We start from the raw sequence: 21384 nt of genomic DNA, 5'->3' as shown, positions 1-21384 counted from the left end.
TATGAACTTTCTAAGGTTTCCCCTTATAGTCACTATACTTTTAAGTGGCTTTATAAGTGAACAAACTTTATTTTCTCGGGTCATTTAAGTCATTATGTGAATTGTGAAAGGGTCAGCTGGTTATATTCCTGCCACATGTGTTAGTTAATCACCTGCCATGCTGACTATGTATGCCATGTTATTTACTAATAGTTTAACTTAAATGAGATCTTTCCAGTCTACTGTACACCGTTCACCACTTCCAGCTCTTTCGATAAACCCTGAATTTCGTTCTGTCTCCTTAAACCTCAAACATGAATCTCGTATCATCCAAGTCGATGTGCATTTCCTAGGAATCTTTGCAAAATACCCCATACGCTACACCGGGGGATTACTTAGAGGTTATCGAACATCGATTTCGCAAGCATGGACAAGATCGGGTGTTATGAATTTATCAAAAGGTTCGTCGGACCAAAGTGTACGAAGCTCTATTACTGCCAACCAGATATTCATTTTCCCAAAGGTCTGACCTTAATTTCGAATCAATTAGATTTTGCCGATTTTATAGCAATAGCATATGAATGTGGTGTTATACTGCCTATGTATGTACACCATTTTGGTAATACTAATATGCAAGAATGGTTGGAAGAACACAAAGAAGAGGTAGTTGATAACATAGTAGAAGAAGTTCTTGATGGTGCAGGACTAGTTAAAGAAATTGAGACAGACCATTTGGATGATGAGGATTAAAATAAATGAAGATGAGGATGAGGATGAGGATGACCATGGGGTTAAGGATATGGATGCTGATGAAGATGATGATAACCATAGCAACCCTCATTTTATCAAAAAGGATAATGACCCTGATGTCGAAATGGGTAACAATGCAGCTTGGCGGGGGGGGGGGGGGGGGGGGGTGGCTTTGGAAGAAGCCATGGATGAGTATGAAGATGTTTATCCTCATTTGCCAAACATTTTCAATGAAAAGCTTCATTTGAAGGAGCAGGAACATGTGTTAGGTATGAGGTTTGAGAGTCCTAAACAATTGAAACACATGCTCTATAACTATGCTTTTGCAAATGGTTATCAATTATGTTTTCTGAAAAATGATAGTAGACGGTTGCTAGGAAAATGTTGTGATGGAAAATTTGCATTAGGGTTTGGGGTTCATGGATGAGTGATGGTAAGTCTTTCCAAATTAAGTTTCTTATTAGTGAGCACAATTGTTCCAAGAATTTCAAATTCGGATCAATTGTAACTTATAGATGGATAAGTACCCACTTTACCCAACAATTTTTCAACAATCAAAAGATGAGTGTGAGATTACTAAAAGAGGACGTGAAAACCACTTTTGGCATTGTAGTAAGTATGAGTCAGTGTAGAAGAGAAAAGAAGTATGCATTGAGTCTAGTTGAATGCACGGTTGTAGAAAATTATGCTAGAATATGGTCTTACGGTGAGGAGAATAAAAGATCAAATCATGGACCCACTATTAAATTTTATGTGGATACAATGCCTGATGGTAAGAATTGATTTAGCAAGATTTACATATGTTTTGATGCAGTCAAACAAGGGTGGTGTGGAGGGTATAGACGGATCATTAACTTAGATGGTTGTTTCTTGAAAAGTTTTTGCCAAGGTGAGTTGCTGTGTGTTGTTGGTAGGGATGCTAACAATGGAATATTCCCAATTACTTGGGCAGTTGTATGTGTGGAAAACAAGGAGAATTGGAAATGGTTCATTGAAAATCTTGAAGAAGATTTGCAATGTTGGAATGATGGAAGTGGTTTGGTCTTTATTTCTGATCAACACAAGGATCAAATATTAGAGAGCCAGTGAGGAAACTGGGTGGATATTCGAGGAGCAAATATCATGGTGACCGCTCAAGTAGGCAGTCTGGTGGCGGATCAGGCCACTAGAGTTTCCGGTTATTGGGAAGGAGTATTTTTAGTGACGAAAGAGTTGGTTTAAACTCTGGTTTTGGAGGTTCTATGTGACCTCGGATGTCCATAGAGAAAGATATCAATGTGGTATGAAGATCATTTCGGTAGTGCCTTTCGGGTTAATGATTTAACCTATGCTTGGTTAAGGAATGATTTCGAGTGCGAAATCTAATTCAAGTGGGGGAGAATTGCAACATCCGTATTTTCTGGGTTATTATTGTATAGATAATCATTTGATTAAAGGAGAGACTCTACGAGTTGAGGATCCAACTCGCCGAGTCAAGTCGGGTTTCTCACGCAGATTTAATGAGTGGACTCGACGAGTCAGAGGAGGGACTCGCCGAGTAGGTGTTGGGCAGAGAAACCCTAATTTCTCGGGTTTGGGACCTATTTAAAGGTCCTTATGGCATTCATTTGGGGCCACTACACCTTGAGAAACCATAGAGAGCAGAGAGGAAGCTTGTAGTGCAAGAGGAGGGCTAATTCATCATCTTTTGGGGTGTCTTAGCAAAGGGAAGGAAGGATTTCGAGTTAGACTATCTTGTGGGACTCAAATCTTCCATCATTTCGTTCAGAGTTGCTGTGAGAGGTAAGGATTCATGTCCATCTTCGTTTGTTTAGTAGATTTCATGAATCTAGGGTTTCTTCATGCTTTATTTAGCTTGAATCTTTAGTATGAGAGGTCCCATGGTGAAATGATTCCTAGATCTGGACCTTAAGATGTCCAGAGAGTCCCTTACATTCAGCTTTATGCCTTTTCCTTGGAGTTATGAGCTAGGGTTGTCATGATATGAAGGATTTCACCAAAATAAGCATAGAGAGCCTTGCATGTGTACCACGATTCGACCTTTACTTGGTTATTGGTCCTAGGGAAGTCAGATCTATGGATTAGAGGAACGGATCTGACCTCAGAAGGTCAGATGAGTGTTGTCTTGGGAGCAACTCAGTGAGTTCATGAAAGCACTCGACGAGTCGAGTCGGGGTTGCCTCGCGATTCATACCTGGTGTAACTCGTCGAGCAAGGGGTTGGCTCGACGTGTCAAGAGAGGCTAGGAGGAGGATTCCGTGGACACGTTTGGACTCCCCGAGTCGCCGATGTGCACTCGACAATTCGGGTCAAAGCTTGACCGTTGACTTTCGTTGACTTTAGGGTTTTCGTCACGACTGACTTAAGAGAGTTCAGGGAAGGGTAGAATGGCCTTCTACCCAATATTTAGAGCTGAGACAATGGGAGAGTATTGATCGGGGATGTTATTTGAATAATAGGAGGAGGCCAGGTCGGGAAGTTGAGCACGAGAGTTCATCCGACTTCGTTTGAGGTGAGTCTTCTCACTATACTTTGCCTTGAGTGGTAACAGAGTTAGGTGACAGAGTTATTGTATTCTATTTATGTGATGTGTTGCACTACATTATTTCTATGTGATTTATGCCATGTGTATATCAGAGTATATCAGAGTTAGAATCGGAAGGTTCACAGAGCTAGGACCAGAGGATCTACAGAGTTAAATGTGCCAGTGTATTTGTATGCTATTTATGTGTTGAGCTTTATTGTGATAGGTGATATGCATGATTCAGAGTTATCAGAGTTAGGACCTTTGGGTCCATAGAGTTATCGCCAGAGGGTCCACAAAGAGTTGGGACTGGAGGGTCCCATTGAGACACACTGACCAGATGGGAACAAAGTTATAGCCTTGAGTGGCTAATATGTGTTAGTGTGGTATTTTGGGGAACTCACTAAGCTTCGTGCTTACAGTGTTTTGTGTTATATGTTTCAGGTTTTCTCAGGATCACGAGACGGTATCGGCTCGATTGTACACACCAGAGGAAGCGTTTGTTTTGAGGATCCTGGTTTATTAGACGATTTAACAAAAGAGTCATGTATTGTAAATTTAATAAAAATGAGATTTTTATGAAAAGTGCTAAAGAGATAAGCGAATTTAAATGAAATATTTGTTTTAAAAATTTCGGTGTTACATCTTTGGATTGAACTTGACGTACTGTACGAGTGGTATTCCGGGAAGGTTTGTTGATACGGAACATAAGGTACTCTATGCATGAGTACCTCAGAGTTCTGGAAAGAAAACTTCACTAGAAAGGCGATTACGGAGAAAGAGATTTTCGCACAAAACTGGTTTTGTGAGGATCGAATTGACTCAAGTTGTACGATAATGTCTGACTTACTTCGAAATAAAGGCATTAGACTTGATCATTAAGGCGTTACAGACAAAACACAACAGTGCAACTTTTAATAGAGTTACAGTACTTTAGATCAACCACAAGACTACTGCTGCGAACAAGGTATACTACAAAAGGCAAGTATACGCAACACGAGGGTCCTTGACTGACGGGGCCTCGCAAAAGATAAGACTCGAGTTGCACTAGTTTTAAACAGTTTATGAGTATGTTACAACAAAATGACTTAATTACTTCAACGTGAGTCTAGAGTAGTCTCTTCTATGGCAGTGATCCTTAGTATCTTCCCGTCTGTGCCATAGTTCTTTGTTATTGGACAATCCTTCTTGAGGTGTCCAATCTCACCGCATTGGTGACATATCTGGCTTGTACCAGTATCGGTGGTGGAAGTGATGTTTCGGGTTGGAGTTATGTGGACACGAGTGCTTTCGTTGATCTTCCCTCTTAGACAATTCCTATGATAGTGTCCTATCTCTCCACAACTATAGCAATCCTGGCTGGCTCCGATGGTGGAGGTCGTTCTACAAAAATGAGTAATGTGCCCCATTTTGTTGCAATTGATGCATTACAATACCCAGCAAGCTCTATTATGATGAAAGCTACACTTGTCACATTTCAGGAGTGCTCTGTGATATGATTTGATCGGTGCTAAAATGGCAGGGGTTGCTACTTGTTGCGGTCATATGGCAAGTCTTTCAGATCGCTTGCGCTCCTTTTTAGCTTGGCGCTTTCGTTTCTTATTATCAGTTTTACGGCTTAGCAAGTCCGTGAGTGTTATCATTTGTTGGCTTCCCGTATCAATACAACGATTGGAATTGTCAACCCCTTTGACAGTCTTGTTTTTGTTGCTAGAGTTGAGGTTTGTAAGGACAGCTGTCACGGCAGTTGTTATCGCGGCTTGGAATGTAGCGGCGTCGATATGAAGGATAGGGGTTTCGTTGTTTGGTTGACTATTTCTGGATGATTACATGATTCTGTTATATGAAAGAACAAGAGTTTGTGAGTGATTATGGTTGAACCTAGATGTATTTCGATCATTCATGTAAAGCGTAGAAGTATGTTCTTGAGGGTTTGACCTACATCCCTATGATGCAGTCCTAGTAAAGAGTAGAAGTAAGTTCATAGAATGGTCTCAAGACGTTTGCCGTCCAAACCAGGGTACCATTGGTTGGTTGACAACATGATCCAACCTTTGAAAGAGAATTAGAAATGATCCCGGAGCTACATTACTATAGTCCAATAACTTGACTAGAGTGACTTTCAGATAGACTCCAACGATAGTATGATGAAAGTATTTGAACAAAGAGTGACACGAAATTTAGCCGACTATCAATATCGTTGATGTTCATGATGTAATAAGCTTGGGAAAATTGACCTTGTAGTAGGTCTTACATCACATCCAGAGTACAAAAGTTTAGACAACATAGAGGCCTAACTAAAAGTACTTACAATACAAGATAGTTACATAGAAAAGTGCTACATAGGAAACAGACATGAAAATGATTCCTTATAACAAGGAAGGAAAATAAAGCTTCTCCTACTGGTGACGGTCATTCCTCTGGTGAACTCTCAGTTCAGCCAGCTGTCGTTCCATATCAAGCAGGTATCTTTCGTACACCCTCTGACGTACTCGGAGGTCTATGACTTCAGCTTGAGTTTCAGCTAGTGCTTGGAACAGGGCTTCATGGCCTCTCTCAGATCTCTCATGAGTATTTTCAAGGCGATTGGTGTGGATGGTATGCATTTCTTCATTGGCATCAACCTCTGCGATACGATGGAGAGTCGTCCTCCTCGGAATTTCGTTTCGGGTAACTCTACGGACTAGGATTGGCAGAACTTTGTCTGCTAAGCCCCCCTTCACCTAAGTTGTAGAAGCTTTGGTCTCCATTAAACGACATAGGTTGATCTTGTTCGTCGCTCCATGTTTCCAAGCATTCTACCAAAGGACGCGTCGGGCCATGAAAAGCCAGACGAGGGTTAGGATTTGGAATGGGAGCTACCGGGGGTAGGTTCTCAACCTCGGGCTCGGAGTTAGCACCATCCGAAAAGCCTTCAGCATGGTGATCATCCATAGGGATTGGATGATCATCTTCTGGCTCTTCTTCAAACCATCCATCATTGCCTTCGATCGGAAGGTACGGGTCGTCGTGGGGATGGAGTCTAGCCATGTTATCTACGCTAGAATTTAGGTAAAGAAATAATTATTACACGTACTAACTAGATAATTATAAGATAACCTTCATTAGTTACTTCGGTTTTTGTAAAGTGCATACCGGTTATATGTAATCAAAATAGGATAGGCCTTCGAATAAGTGACCTTAACTCCACGTTCACAAGGAACAGGTGTAAAGCAAAAATTCACAGATTCTAAGCCTATGTTATCCTAGTTACATATAACCTTAGTGTATCCACTTAGCAACTATTGACCTGCTAATCAAGATCTTTTTAGTTCTCAACTAAGTAATTATAGTGACACAGGATACTCCTAATGTCTCCATTGTAGTAGTGTTGGTAAGTTTTTAGACTTGTTTCTATATCACAACCATTCTTAGGCATATGCTAATGACTCCTCGGACCAGCATAGTTGATCAAGCTATGCCACTCCCAGGACTAACCATACATCCTCGATCTTACATGTGATATTCAACAATCGTAATAGTTTTGTTTTTGTCATTGTGACATTGATTTTAGTATGAATGCAGGTATGTATACTTAGTTAAATATTTTATTATTTGAAAGCATAAACTCTTCGTCCGAGTATTTTAATCCCATTGTATTAATAGTCTGTATATCTTTTATGGGTTGATATACTCAACTCACTATAAACAATGTTCTGATACCAATCTGTCACACCCCAAAACCAAGAACAGCGGAAACGTTCTGGGGCGGAGGACGTCATGTAAAGTACCACAACAATGCAAAGTAGTAAACAAGCAACAACATCATCCATTGCATTAATAGTGTAATTTTAAATACAAGTGTGTTCTTTCATAGAATAAAACAACATAATGAATAATCAAAATTAAAGACGAGTCTTGACTGCTCCGTCTTCTCAAAACATGGTCATCGTACCTGTCTATTGGTGACCTGAGAATACAAGTTATTTTGAAAGCGAGTATCAACACAAAGCTGGTGAATTCATAAGTATTTTAGTGACATTGATTTGTAATAACATGTAATGAAAGACCTGTAATTGTTTTGAGGAAAAGTTTGTATAAATATGAAAACCCTAGAAAATCCCATATTTCCTACTAGTCTAAAAAGTAGTTTCTACCAAGACCCGACTGTTTTGAAAGTATGTATCATTGTAAAAATGACGGTTTTTCCCATGTATAACTATTATTATAAAAATATAGTCTACCTTATCGTTTATGTGAATGTGTCACAAAATAAAGGTAATAAGGAAAATAGTATATTTATATCAAAATATAATCTACCTCATCATTTATGTGAATGAGTCACAAAGTAAAGGTAGTAAGGAAAATTGTATAATCCTTAAGAATATATCCATTTGTATAGGATAAACATGGCGTGGTAACTCGTCGAACAGTACATTTGACAACATCTGAAGATGAACACACCTTCTGTTGCGAGCATCCAAGTGTAGGATGGTCAATCCATAAGTATGTAGAAGTATAACTTCCTATAGTATGTAGTAGTATCTCTTCATATAGTATGTACTAGTGTCTCTTCGTATAGTATGTATTAGTGTCTCTTCGTATAGTATGTACTAGTGTCTCTTCGTATAGTATGTATTAGTGTCTCTTTGTATAGTATGTATTAGATTATTGTATGTATTGACTCATGTATGAACTGACTCTTAGTGTGATTCCTTGTACTAGGAATAGTAAATAGTATCTCCTCACTATACCTTTTATAGTTACTAGTAATGTACGTGTATAACCGAAAGTATGCCTTTGCTACCCAAAGGTATTGAATTGACTAATAGAACTTTTATGTTTGTATTTGTATACATAATATATAACTAATATTTAGACAACATTCGGACAAATATCTGATACCCTAAGGCCACATCCAAACAAGGAAAAGGAATTAAAGCAAGCTAGCAGTCCTAAGTCCTTTAAACATTACTTATATAACTATACATATATAGGCATGCATTTGACAATATAAAAGTATAAGAGAAGTTTTGTAAAACCTTTGAAAAGTTAATAAATAGGAATTTATGACTTGATGTCAGTTTATAAAGCGATTTAAAAGTAGTTTGTTTGATAAGAACAATTTAGAGTGTAAGAAATCCTTTGTTTGAAACACGGATTGAAGTACATGAAGACCTTTGTTTGAAACGTAGTTATAACAGAGTTTGAAAGGGAAGATATAGTATGTAAGACAGTTTGATAAAGAGTTTAATATGTCAAAACGTTTTGAGAAATCATTTTGAAGTAGTATACTGAGTAAAACAGCTAAAAGTGTAGTAAATCCATTTGTATGCTAGTTATTAATCACATGTGGTTGATATAATAACTAGTATGATTCAACTTGTATCCCCCCATCAAAGAATTTAAAAACATTTAAAGGGTTAATTAAGGGGTATGAACTCACTTTATAAGTGGTGTATCGAGCAGCGTTTCGTTTCCAAGAAGGATCATTCTTGACGTAACCACGAGTCTTGGGTGAAAAAACGAGCTTCACGTGGGCAGTACTTTGACCGGAAAGAAGTTAGTTTCTTGGGAGATTCGGAGCGTTGGGTCTCGCATCGTGTGTGAGATGTGTTAGTGGGGCTTCGGGGTGGTTTAGAAGGGTTTAATAGCGTGTAGAAGTAGGAGAAAGGATGGAAATGAGCAGCCAAACTCGGAAGGCATCGATTTCTGGTTATAGGCAAGATTTCGATTCTCACGTCGTGAGTTTTCATAACTCACGTCGTGAGTTTGGTCCCGCTTCGCTCATGGCATGCGTCACTCACCAACTTGCTCTGGAAGGGTCATTCAGACTGTTCACGTCGTGAGTTTTAAGGCTCACGTCGTGAGTCTTAAACGTAGACTTGACTTCTGCATTCTAGGCCTGAAAAGTGGTGATTTGACTCCTCACGTCGTGAGAAATGATGCTCACGCGGTGAGTTCAATTAAATTACGGTTTTTGACACGCGTCCTGCTCTCAGACAGTTGTATCTTCGGAAGGCCATAATTTTTGCATACGAGCTCCGTTTTCGACGTTCTTTATATCCATGCGAAGGTGGAGACATACTCTACAACTTTCATTAAGATATTTAAGGCTAAAAGTTAGTCTATATTAAACTCAGTTTTTACACTTAACTACGCTTTGTCAGTTTTGTCGCGGATCTTTGATTGGTCATAATTTCTTTGTTATAACTCGGATTTTTGTGTTCTTTATATTTTTGGAAACCTATTTACGATCTCTATCACTTTATTTATCCTAATTAAGGTTATTGAACAATTTATTTTTGACCTAAATTTTGGTGGTGTTACATAAAAATCTTTCAAACCCTGGGTTTGAGTTCAAACACCCCCAAGGGTGTGTCCGAATCCCTCAAACCAAGGTTCTGATACCAACTTGTAACATCCCAAATTGCATTGCTGCATCGCCGGCTCTTTCTCCTTAGACGAGGAGGTACCTGAACCCAAAACTGAAAATATAAGTACAAAGCTTAGTGAGTTCCCCCATCATACCACATACCATACAATCACATAGCATGCATACTGCCAGGCAATTCTGGGGTACCCGACATACCAATATCAAACCATTCTGGGGTGCTGACTACTCGTGTCAAGCTATTCTGGGGTGCTGACTACCCGTGTCTGGCCATTCTGGGGTGCTGACTACCCTTCAGTCTATCTCACCCGGTCACGAGGACTATTTCACCCCTACTACTATCACATGATAACATATCATAAACATGTTGTCAGACATATATGGGGTGTCCGACCTACCCTTCGGTCCTAACAACCAATTGGGGGACTATTCGCCTCCTACTACCACTACACATAGAACACAATATATTGGCACATAGAACACATCAAGTTATAGCAACCAGATAATTATCACGTATATAATCATCTCAAATGTAGTCAACTACTAGTGGGTCAGCCTTGGTGCCTTAGACCCACTTCAACTGGAAGGTAACTCACCTCGATGTCGTGTAGTGTCTGTATTGTCCTCGGTGTGAAATTTGGCTCTCCTCGACTCCTCAATCCCTACACGCTAACCTTACTAAGTTATCAATTTGCACTCACAATCCCTACAAGGGTCAATCTTGAATCCAAGTCAAAGTCGAAGTCAAACCCTGGTCAGGTCAACTCTTTGGTTGACCAGACTCACCGAGTTGGTCCTCCAACTCGCCGAGTCCCTTCGCCCACATAATACTACAAATCTGTCCCCACTCATCGAGTCTAGCAAGAGCTCGAAGAGTTCACCTTCAACAACACTTTAATTAATCTTCAACCGACTCAGCGAGTTCCTCCTTGAACTCGTCAATTTCATCATCAGCATATGAATGCGTCCAGTTTATGACTCGCCAAGTTGTATGAAAACTCGTCGAGTTCATCTTCAAAGTTTGGGAGTTTGCCTTGGACACACCGAGTTTGCTCGAACACTCGTCGAGTCCAATGATTCCCATGATTCCCAGGTCCCTTATAAGCCTAAAAAACTGAGGAACCTTCCACACTATCATCTGGTCCATCGACATAAAGGATTTGGTGGTCATTACACCCGGACTCACCAAGTCCCAAGAACAACTTGTCGAGTCCATCCTTAATCATTACTATACAGTCGATTGAAATGGGTCTTAACACATCAAAACCATAGATTTGGCCTCCTAATGTCCATTTTATACGTAAAGTTCCAAGATTGGTGCACATGCAAGGGGTCTTTGGCTCAAAAAGCCATAAAAGATGTTCTTCAAAGTGCATGGGCTCTCATGGCCGCAAAGTTGGCACCTTTATGCCATGTAACCCTTCCAATGACCCAGATCGAGAGACAAAACTCCATATAACCCTTCCAAATTCTGAAAATGTCTTAGAAAGCCCTAAAGATACTCAAAACCCAAGCCCTAATGATAAATAAGCACATGGAAAACCAATATAGGGGCATTTTACCTTGAATGAGCTGGAAATGGAACAAAATCTATGGATCTCGAAGCCCCAACTCGAACTCCCAACCTTCCTTCCTCTTTTTAAAGCTTCATAATCAACCAAAATGTACCAAAATGGCCTTAGGACACTCACACAAGGCTAGGGCTTTGAGATAATGCTTTTTGGGACTAACAGGGACTGTGGAGACTGAGATAAGTTGTTTAAATAAGGCACAAACCCTCAAAATTAGGGTTTCACCAGAACAACACCTACTCACCGAGTCAGTTTCCCAACTCGTTGAGTAGATCATTTAGGTGTTGTTTGTTTTTTTTATAAAAACCTCTTAAAACCACTTATTGCTACGCGGCGCAGCACACGCACAACACTCTCCCTCTCGCAACAGTTTGTTTTTTGGAAGACTTCAGACTAAAAACCTCTGCGCGTGTGATGCGTGGCGCAGCACTTGACTTGCCTCTTCTAACCTCTTCAGCTTTCATTTTTTCTAAGTGTTTTCTTAAGAATTTTTGTATAACCTTTTTTTAATTTTTTTTAAAACTTTGATTTTCTTAAATTTTTATTTACGGATGTGACACAATTTATTTTTATAATTCCCATGATTTTTTTAACATGATTTTTTTAATTTTTTTTACCGTTTTATTAATAATATTTTCAATTTCAGTTGCATCTTTTTTAACGTGTGTAATTTTTTACGAACTTTGTAGACAATGTTTGCAGTACTTTCTTAATTTTTTTATTATTTTCTTTTTTAATGTTTTTTAAAATTAGTTTTTTTTTTCTAGAATAAAACTATTAGCTTATTTAAAAAAAAGTTTTATATATTTGTTTTTTTACATGTTCTTTTTACTATTATTTCAATGTTTTAAAATTAGAATTATTAAATTTTGGTGTTGAGAACTATTTTCAGTTTATAAAATTAGTTTATTGAAATTTCAGTTTACTGCAGCAGTCTACAGATGCTAAAAAACAAACATGCTTCTTATTATAGGCTGCAGCCGTTTGTTCCACCTCTTCTGCTATAGAGGATTGCAGAGGTGGTCCGCAGACTTCATGAATCTTCGCTTCGAAAGAACAAACAACACCTTAAACTCCCCGCGGATCACGACTCTACTTGACGAGTTGGGCCACCAACTTGTCAAGTCCTAGAGAAAAACATAAGAAATACTTGAAAGGAAACATACCAGGGATCGGAAGATTTGGAGGCATGACCTAGAATTGGGAGCCGTGGTCTTTGCTCTGAAGATTTGGAGGCATTACCTTTATGGTACAAAGTGCACCATCTTCACAGACCACAAAAGTCTCCAGCACATCTTGAATCAGAAAAAGATGAATATGAGGCAACGAAGATGGGTGGAGTTATTAAATGATTACGAGTGTGAAATCAAGTATCACCCAGGCAAGGCCAATGTAGTAGCTAATGCATTGAGCCGGAAAGAGTACTCTAATCGTCATGCAAAAACTCTCTCGATAACCATCCAACCTCACTTAACCACTCAGATCAGGGTAGCCCAGTCAGATGCCATGAAGACGGAAAACAGAGAAAGCGAAGCATTACGCGGAATGGAAAAGAACCTAGAGGTGAGAGAGGACGGAGTATACCATTTCATGAACCGTATTTGGGTCCCTAAACTCGGAGGATTTAGGGAGGTAATCATGAAGGAAGCCCACAAGACGCGATACTCCATCCATCCCGGCTCAGAAAAGATGTAATTGGATATTAAACAACACTATTGGTGGCCTAACACGAAGGCAGAAATTGCCACCTATGTCGGTAAGTGCCTTACTTGTGCCAAGGTAAAGGTGGAGTATCAGAAGCCCTCAGGATTACTACAGCAACCGGTGATTCCCGAGTGGAAGTGGGAAGGGATTTCTATGGTTTTTGTGACCAAGCTACCCAAGACGTCGGATGGATTAGACACTATATGGGTAATAGTTGACCGACTGACGAAATCCGCCCATTTCCTGCCAATAAAAGAATCATACAAGATGGAGAGACTGACGCGTTTATACATTCGAGAAATCGTGAGACTTCATGGAATACCAGTGTCTATCATCTCAGATAGAGACAGTAGATTCACTTCACGTTTTTGGCAATCACTTCAGAAAGCACTCGGAACCCATCTCGACATGAGCACCGCTTATCACCCACAAACGGACGGTCAAAGCGAACGAACCATTCAGACGCTCGAAGACATGCTTCGCGCATGTGTGATAGACTTTGGGAAGTCTTGGGACATCCACTTAATCTTAGTTGAATTCTCTTATAACAACAGTTACCATTCGAGCATCAAAGTCGCTCCTTTCGAAGCACTATATGGACGTAAGTGTAGATCACCGTTGTGTTGGGCTGAGGTGGGTGACACCCAGCTAGCAAAGACACTAGCATCTGACAAGGCGCTAACGGGACCGGAGATCATTCGTGAAACCACGGAAAAGATAGTTTAAATCAGGGCTTGATTACAAGCATCGCGCGACCGACAAAAGAGTTACGCTGATAAACGGCGAAAGCCCTTAGAGTTTCAGGTCGGGGATCGAGTGTTGTTAAAAGTTTCACCTTGGAAAGGAGTCATTCGTTTCGGAAAACGAGGAAAACTGAACCCACAATACATTGGACCTTTCGAGATCGTTGCCCGAATAGGTCCAGTAGCATACAAACTGCAGCTACCCACGGAGCTAAACAATGTACACCCCGTGTTCCATGTCTCCAATCTAAAGAAGTGCCTATCAGATGAAACACTCGTCATTCCCCTTGACGAGATTGAAATCAACGAGAATCTCATGTTCGTTGAAGAACCGGTTGAAATCATGGACAGGGAGGTGAAGCGTACTAAGCAAAGCCACATCCCGATCGTGAAAGTACGATGGAACGCAAAGCGTGGGCCAGAATTCACGTGGGAACGCGAAGACCAAATGAAGCAAAAGTACCCTCAACTATTCTAGCATTCTCAAATTTAGCTTTCAAAAGAATTTCGGGACGAAATTCCCTCTAACGGGGGGATGATGTCACAATTAGAAATTTTTGTGCCTTGTAACCAACACTTAAACCAATTGATGAATCAAAAACATAAGAGCATGAATGATGCATACTCTATGTCAGCAAAATTTCAATCAAACACCCTTGCAAGCAATTCAAATAGTCATTAAAAAATTGGAAACCCTAGAAGTTCTTGTTTAAGTCCATTTTGGACTAAGACTTCCTTATTGGGCCCAATGGAACAATAAGCTTCCAATTTGGCTATCTTGGGCTTAGAACTCTTAAATGGGCTCTAATTGGTCCCACTTCCATTTAATTCAATATTTTGGGACATATTGGGCCTAGAATGAGATAGATCAATTATATGAACCATTTTGGACCATAATTAACCTAATATAACCTAATGGGTCATAAAAATCATATTTATATTTTTTTAGGCCAAAATCATCCAACCTAGCTATAACATGGGCTTAAGGGCAAAAAGCCCAAAAACCTCCTCTCACCCTCCCCATTCTCGGCCCAAGCCCAAAAGAAAAGGAGAGTTGACTTTGTGAGTACACCTCACAATTGTTCAAGGGACATCCATGCATGAAGACTCAAACATCCATGCACTCACATACTTCCAAGTCTAGCTACTCTTTTGCTCCCTCTCTCTCTTGCTCTCGGCCGAGTTCAATCACACACACACACATTTCACTCACTTTTCTCTCAAGTAAACTCTCTCATTACTCATCCATATTTCGAGATCTAAAAAGGAATCAAGGGGATTTTTACACAAAAAACATCATCTAAGGTAAGAAATCTTTTAGATCCTTAAACTAGCTACTTCATTTCATCCAAAAATCACCTCTTAATTCATTCAAACTCATGATCTAGCACCTAAGAAGCATTCAAGTTCGAAATCTTCCAAGGAAGGTTGCTAAGGCCGAATTTCTTCTCATTTTCTTCCAAAAACCAAAATCCCAAAGGTGAGCTTCATACCCCCTCTTTTTCGATTTTTATAAGTTTTGTGGGGGAGAATACAAGCAAATGTGTAGATCTATGAGTATATGTATGCCTTGTGTGATTTTTATGCTTATATGTATGGTCTTATGTGATTGTGATGTTATACTAGCCAAAAGAACCTAAAAACCGAGATCTACAATATGATGAATGAAATAAGTATAACTTATACCATTTCACACTAATCAAGTCTAGAAAAATAACCAAGTTGGTTAATATGAACATTTTTGGACTTAAAACCCATTTTTGGGCTCAAAATGCTAAAATACAAAACTAAGGGGCCCAAAATGACAAAATATAGTTTCTGAAGGTTGAGATAAGACTAAACAGTTTCTAATATGTATTTTCTGAATATTAACACTTTTGAAGGGTTAAAAATGTGAAATTTAAACATAATGGGCCAAAATGGGCTTTTCTACCCAATAAAGTCCCAAATTGCGAAATTTTTGAGTTGGAGGGGCTGAAACTGCACATTTCTGTAAAACAGGGGATTACTAGTGTACCAAATCTATTTCAAGGGTCAAAAATGCTTTTCCAATTAAAAAGGGACCAAAGATGGAAAATTTTTCCATTTTGGGTCAAAATTGTAAAAGTTGCGAAAATGGAGGTTTCAACCGAAAAAATTTCATTTTTGAAGGACTTAAGCTGTTTATCAAGTAAATTTGTGCTAAAAATGTCTTTCCAATAAGTTTTGATACTAAAGTGTCAAGAAAAATAGTTTAAGGACTAAACCGGAAATTCTTTTATACTCAAAGGGTTAAAAGTGTAAATTTTATCCGAGGAAGCGCTTAAGAAGATAAACTCACATTCTTAAAACAATGGATCGCTTAGAATAAAAATACGAGTACTACGTCTACCGGCGAAACGTAATAATAATAAATACACTTTCAACACCGAAATCGTTACCAAACGAATTGATTCGGTCTCGAATCAATGACGAATCAAAAATCAATAAACAATGACACTTCAATACACACGCGGAAGTTTACGAGAAGTCAATACACCATCTTTGGGCTCGAAAGTTTCAAATCGTGTTTGTTGGGCCTAGCTAGCCCAATGACATGATCTTTAGGCCCGAAGGGAACGCGCTTACATGTTATTGGGCCTTATATGAACTAATTCTGTGTAAAAGGACTTTCAATAGCTTTATTGTGCTGTTGGGCCCCAAGGGTCCTTTGGTACTGCTAGCAAAGTCGAGAAGTCAAATGCGAGTCGGGCCAAGTGCCTTTCGCATTCACGATAGCTTTGAACGACTTATGGAAATAACGGGGGCTTCGCACCCTCTTTTCTCCTCGGTTGTTGGGCTTTGAGAAGTCAGGGTGGTTGGATTAAGTGAGTTGTACGGACGACGCCTAAGGGATCGTTTGTATTGTTGTAAACTAGTCATTTTCATTAATGCGTGATTATAACGACTCACAACCCATAATTAGTCCAATGTCACCTGGAATTATAGAAAACAACGTCGTATCGGAATAATACTAACTAAGCCACGTAATTTGATGTATTGGGAATACATCGGGTTTTTCCTGGGAAATTCAACACTCTTAATTATGTGATATATATAGAAAGTCTAACAATTATTCATGTTTATAATAATCAACAAGCATACTTACGGATCTTCACACTTTTTCTCATATACAACACTTTTTTTTAGAAAATATCGGATTTTCTGTGGTTTTCAAAATTATACAAAGCATTTCTTTTCAAACCTTACTTATGAACTCACCAACATTTCATATGTTGACATTTTTCCAAAATACTTGTATTCTCAGGTAACAGGTAAATCGAAGAAAAATGTATCCAGTGATGTCATGATGTTTGTTTAATTAATATCGAATGGCTTATGTTTTGGAAATGTAATGTTTAGAAACAATGTACTGAATGTAAACAATACCGGTTGTAATATTTCAATGCATGGTGATGAATGATGTTATGATTCATGTATATTCATTGTGATGGTATTCAATTGAGTCACAATAGCCCTCAGACGTTTCCGCCGTTTGGTTCGGGGGTGTGACAGGGTTAATCAAGTTGTTAGGCAAGTGAAAACTATAATTCAACCAAGCAAAAGGAAAAAGTTAGAGAGAATTCTTAAACTAAAGCTTGCTAAAAGAGTTGAGGGTGAAGGTAGTAGTGTTGGATTTCCAATGGAGTTAGATTAATTACACCTCTAACTTTGTGTCTGTAATGTGGATTGAACAACGGAATTTATGTTTGCCATGTTGATGTATGTTTTGCCAATATTAAAAATTGACATTTGGATGCGTCTTTGTATTTATAAAATGTATGGTATGTCATGTATTTATTAAAGTAGGGGTATTTTGGTCATTTGAATCAGTTAATACAATAGGTGTATGGTATTTCATGTTATTATTAAAGTAGGGGTATTTTCGTCATTTGAATCAGTTTATGCAATAGGTGTATGGTATTTCATGTTTTTATTAACGTAGGGGTATTTTAGTCATTTCAATCAGTTAAAGCAATAGGTATTAGTCTCAGGTGTATTAGTCTCATTTTAATTGGTAAAAGAGGGCATATGAATGTTAGCTTAGGGTTATTTCTGTCATTTTAAATTGTTAAAGAACTAGGGGTATTTCTGTTATTATTTTTAATTTTTTAAAACCAATTAGGGGTATTAGAGGCAATTTATATTATGTGAATTAACCAACTAGGGGTATTTCAGTCAATATTTATTATGTCACTATACCCACTAGGGGTATTTCAATCAATATTTATTATGTCACCAAACCCACTAGGTGTCTTTTAGTCATAAATTTATTATTTGACTTAACTAATTAGGGATATTTCATTTCTTCCCTTCAATTCTTCCAGGCAATATGGGTTTCATGTTTTAATGCATCTTCTCTTTTAACGACAAATTTGGGTTTCTGGATCTTCTCTTTTGTCCCATGTCCACACAAACAAACATTGGGGTTCATGTTTTAATGGTATTAAACGTTTGAATTTTTCATGTGATCCTAAGAACTAAATCAACAAAAAAAATGAATACTTCTTCACGACACATGCAAATGTACATTTATAAGAGTACTCCTTTTATAACAGATACACGTTAACTTAATCAACATTTCATTCATAGGTTTCTGCATCTTTACATATATTAAACAACTTATAATAGGATTTCCATAACTACGTAAGTACACACGAGAACCATCACCTGACTTACATCAAAATACTGATCATCTGTTGGAATAAATATTCCAGTAGGATCGATATATTCTAAGCAGTAAATAAAGCAATAAGAACAAGACACAGGAATGGCTCAAACAACGCTAAATGATTAAACTTAAACACCCCAGAAGAGCTAGATCGACAATGAACTGCTGCTGTAGAGGTGTTTTAGGGTTACAGAACGATAATCAAAAGTGATAAAACTCTAAAGCATATCTAATGCATACATGCATGCACTATATATACTACATAACCCTAAAAAAACACGGATGGACAGGCCCAATCCGGTAAATACAAATAAAGCCCATGACGCAACATATTTATCCTACATTCTCCCCCTTTGCGTCCATGGAATCGAAAGCTCAGCTCGGTTGAGCAAATGAAGACTTCTTAACAGTTTTGAGCAGCTTCGATATAATGGCTAGAAGAGTGTGACGAAACGTAATATACCATCAAAGCATGTCCGTGAAGTTCTTCTTATCAGACTCACTGTTCTTCTTGCACCGATGAATAATGTCAATGATGTGCTCCAGGCAATCGATTGAGAACAGATGCTTATCCATAAAAGCAAATGAAAATCTATACGTTCGGCTCTTGTGAATATGACCATTAGATGTGTATGATCAATTTGTCCTATTGTCATTTTATTCATATCTCCCGGTTTCGGAGTGGGCTTCACGATCGGTTTCTTGTGCATGATAGTATCAATCTCCTGATCCATTTTAGCCACTTCGTAAATATACGACCCTAACATCCTCATCAAATGACTTAGGATCGGTTCATACTCCTTTGTATTTGTAAGAAAAATGTTGTATAAAAAAAATCCAATCATGAGGATTCAAGTTTGGAAGATCTGCAAGAGAAATTATAGAGACCGAGTTGTCCGAACCTCGTGTAACTCTGAAGCGTACATTAACAAGCTTCCCTGCAGGTGTAGGCTTCAGCACTTTCACTGACATGATGTTCTGTGCACTCCACGTCAAGTAATGAGGTTGACCAAACTATAGATAAAAATCTATGAGCTCTCGATCGATCTGAGGATGAGGCGAGGGGACTTCAGCAGTAAAATCAAAACAATGAAAAATGAACGCCTTTTTCATCATAGGCATATCGAGTTAAGAATCCTTCGTGTTTTCAATATCAAATGAAGCCATTGGTTCCAACCAGAAAACACTTGGGAATTCAATCGCCTCTTTTATCATCTTTTCCCTAGTTAGCGTGGGAAAAACGACCATTTTACAGTCAAGAGCATCATGCTCTGCTTTCTTCTTCCTTTCGTTCTCTTCTTTCCTCACAATCCTTTGAGTCTCATTTAACTCCAAATCTCTTTGCTTTCTTTTTAGAATATCAGTTATTGTCTGTTGGTCTTCATCACTATCATCAGTGGATGGACCCTTTGCTTTAACATCCGAACCCGAAGCTTCATCACCCTTCAGCTCAGATTGGACCACAACTTTTGGTTGAACAGGATGTTGACTTAAAGGCTTTTCTACTATAATTGGCACACTGTCTCCCCTTGTTGCGGAGGAGCAATCGGCTTCGTAACACCCTTCATCTCACGAAGTAGTGCAATCGCTGGAAGAAATTTGGTAGTAAGATGATTCCTGATGGTCAGCGTCAAGACGGGATCATAAGCTTGAATGACATTGTTTAGTATACCTAGGACATCACCACAACAACTTTTGAAAACACCATGTTCAACCTTCAATAGTTCAAGTTCCTTTTCTGCTTGCTCCCGTTGGACCTTCTATGCCGCCACAGTAGCAGTTTGTTTAGCAAATTCGTCTCTCAAATGGCGTTCAGCTGCTAAATCTGCCTGGAGTTTCTCTAACCGAGAATCAATAGAGGAAATATGAGATTTATTCTCGGTTTGAAGACCAACTCAAACTGCTTCAAATTTTGCTTGTTCTCCTTGAAGCGAGTGGGTTAGAGTGTCAACCAAAGCATTTACCTTGGTAGCATTGGAAGTGGCATGACCCTGAGGCGATTCCAAGAAAATTTTAGAATCTTGAATGAGATCTTTAACATCCTTAGTAGTTTTTTTACACTGAGAAGTAGAATCATCCATAACAGCTGAGCACTTATCCATGGATTGAGTATATTGCTCCAAGGCTGTATCCATGAAGGATTTCATGATAACGTCAACAGGCTTTTGATAACATTCAAGTAACTTATCAAGTTTCGTATGAACACTGTCAAGTTGGTCCTTGGTAACAGGGGCAACATCATCTTCTTCAGTCGGGAGCCGGTAAGGACTGTAGTAGGTGGAGTCATACTCAAAATCATCACCTCCAAGAATTGGATTAGAGTCATCTGAAGTAGTAGGTTTAATGGGTGTAGTGGTAACAGGAGGTTCAGTGCCAGTAAATGCCCCCGTATCAGATACATTGACATTTACCGGTGGATCGGTTATGATTGAGGTAATAATAGGTGTAGTAGTGATAATAGGAGGTGTGAGAACGGGTGATGGTGGGATTGGCAAAGAAACCGATTGTGTTGTATAAGAGGGAGGTATTGAAGCAACTGATTATGAAACAATGACTCTCGATGGTGAGTTAGGTGGAGTGGGTACCTTGGTATGGAGGTCATCAGTTGGAGTTGGAGACCTAGGAGGTATGTCTCCTTTTGGTGAGTCTTCAAGATGAGCTTCTTCTTCCTCATCAGCTGATGTAGGCCTTCTAGCAATCTTCTTAACTTTCTTTGGACGAGCTGAAGATCCCCTTTTCTCTGATTTCCACTTCTTGGATTCCTTCTTATCACCCTTCTTTGACTTGTCAACTTTTGAAGACGCACCCAGTTCTGGATCAACAGGCTTTTCATCCTTCTTCTTACCTCGTTTAGAAGGTTTTTCCACAGCTTCCAAAGCTGCCTTCATCTCGGGCGATAATTGACGAGGACCAATCTGAGTTTTCAATAAGACTCCATCACTATGCTATTGAGTGGAACACAACGAAACATTGTCTCAGGGACGGAAAAAACATGAGTGTATTTGGACTCATTGGTGATAATCACCTTCTTGGTGTGAAAAGTGACCACA

Source organism: Lactuca sativa, chromosome 3, assembly GCF_002870075.4.
Source record: "Lactuca sativa cultivar Salinas chromosome 3, Lsat_Salinas_v11, whole genome shotgun sequence".
Taxonomy (NCBI): Eukaryota; Viridiplantae; Streptophyta; class Magnoliopsida; order Asterales; family Asteraceae; genus Lactuca; species Lactuca sativa.
The sequence above is the reverse complement of the archived record's forward strand: the minus strand, read 5'-3'. Positions refer to the sequence as shown.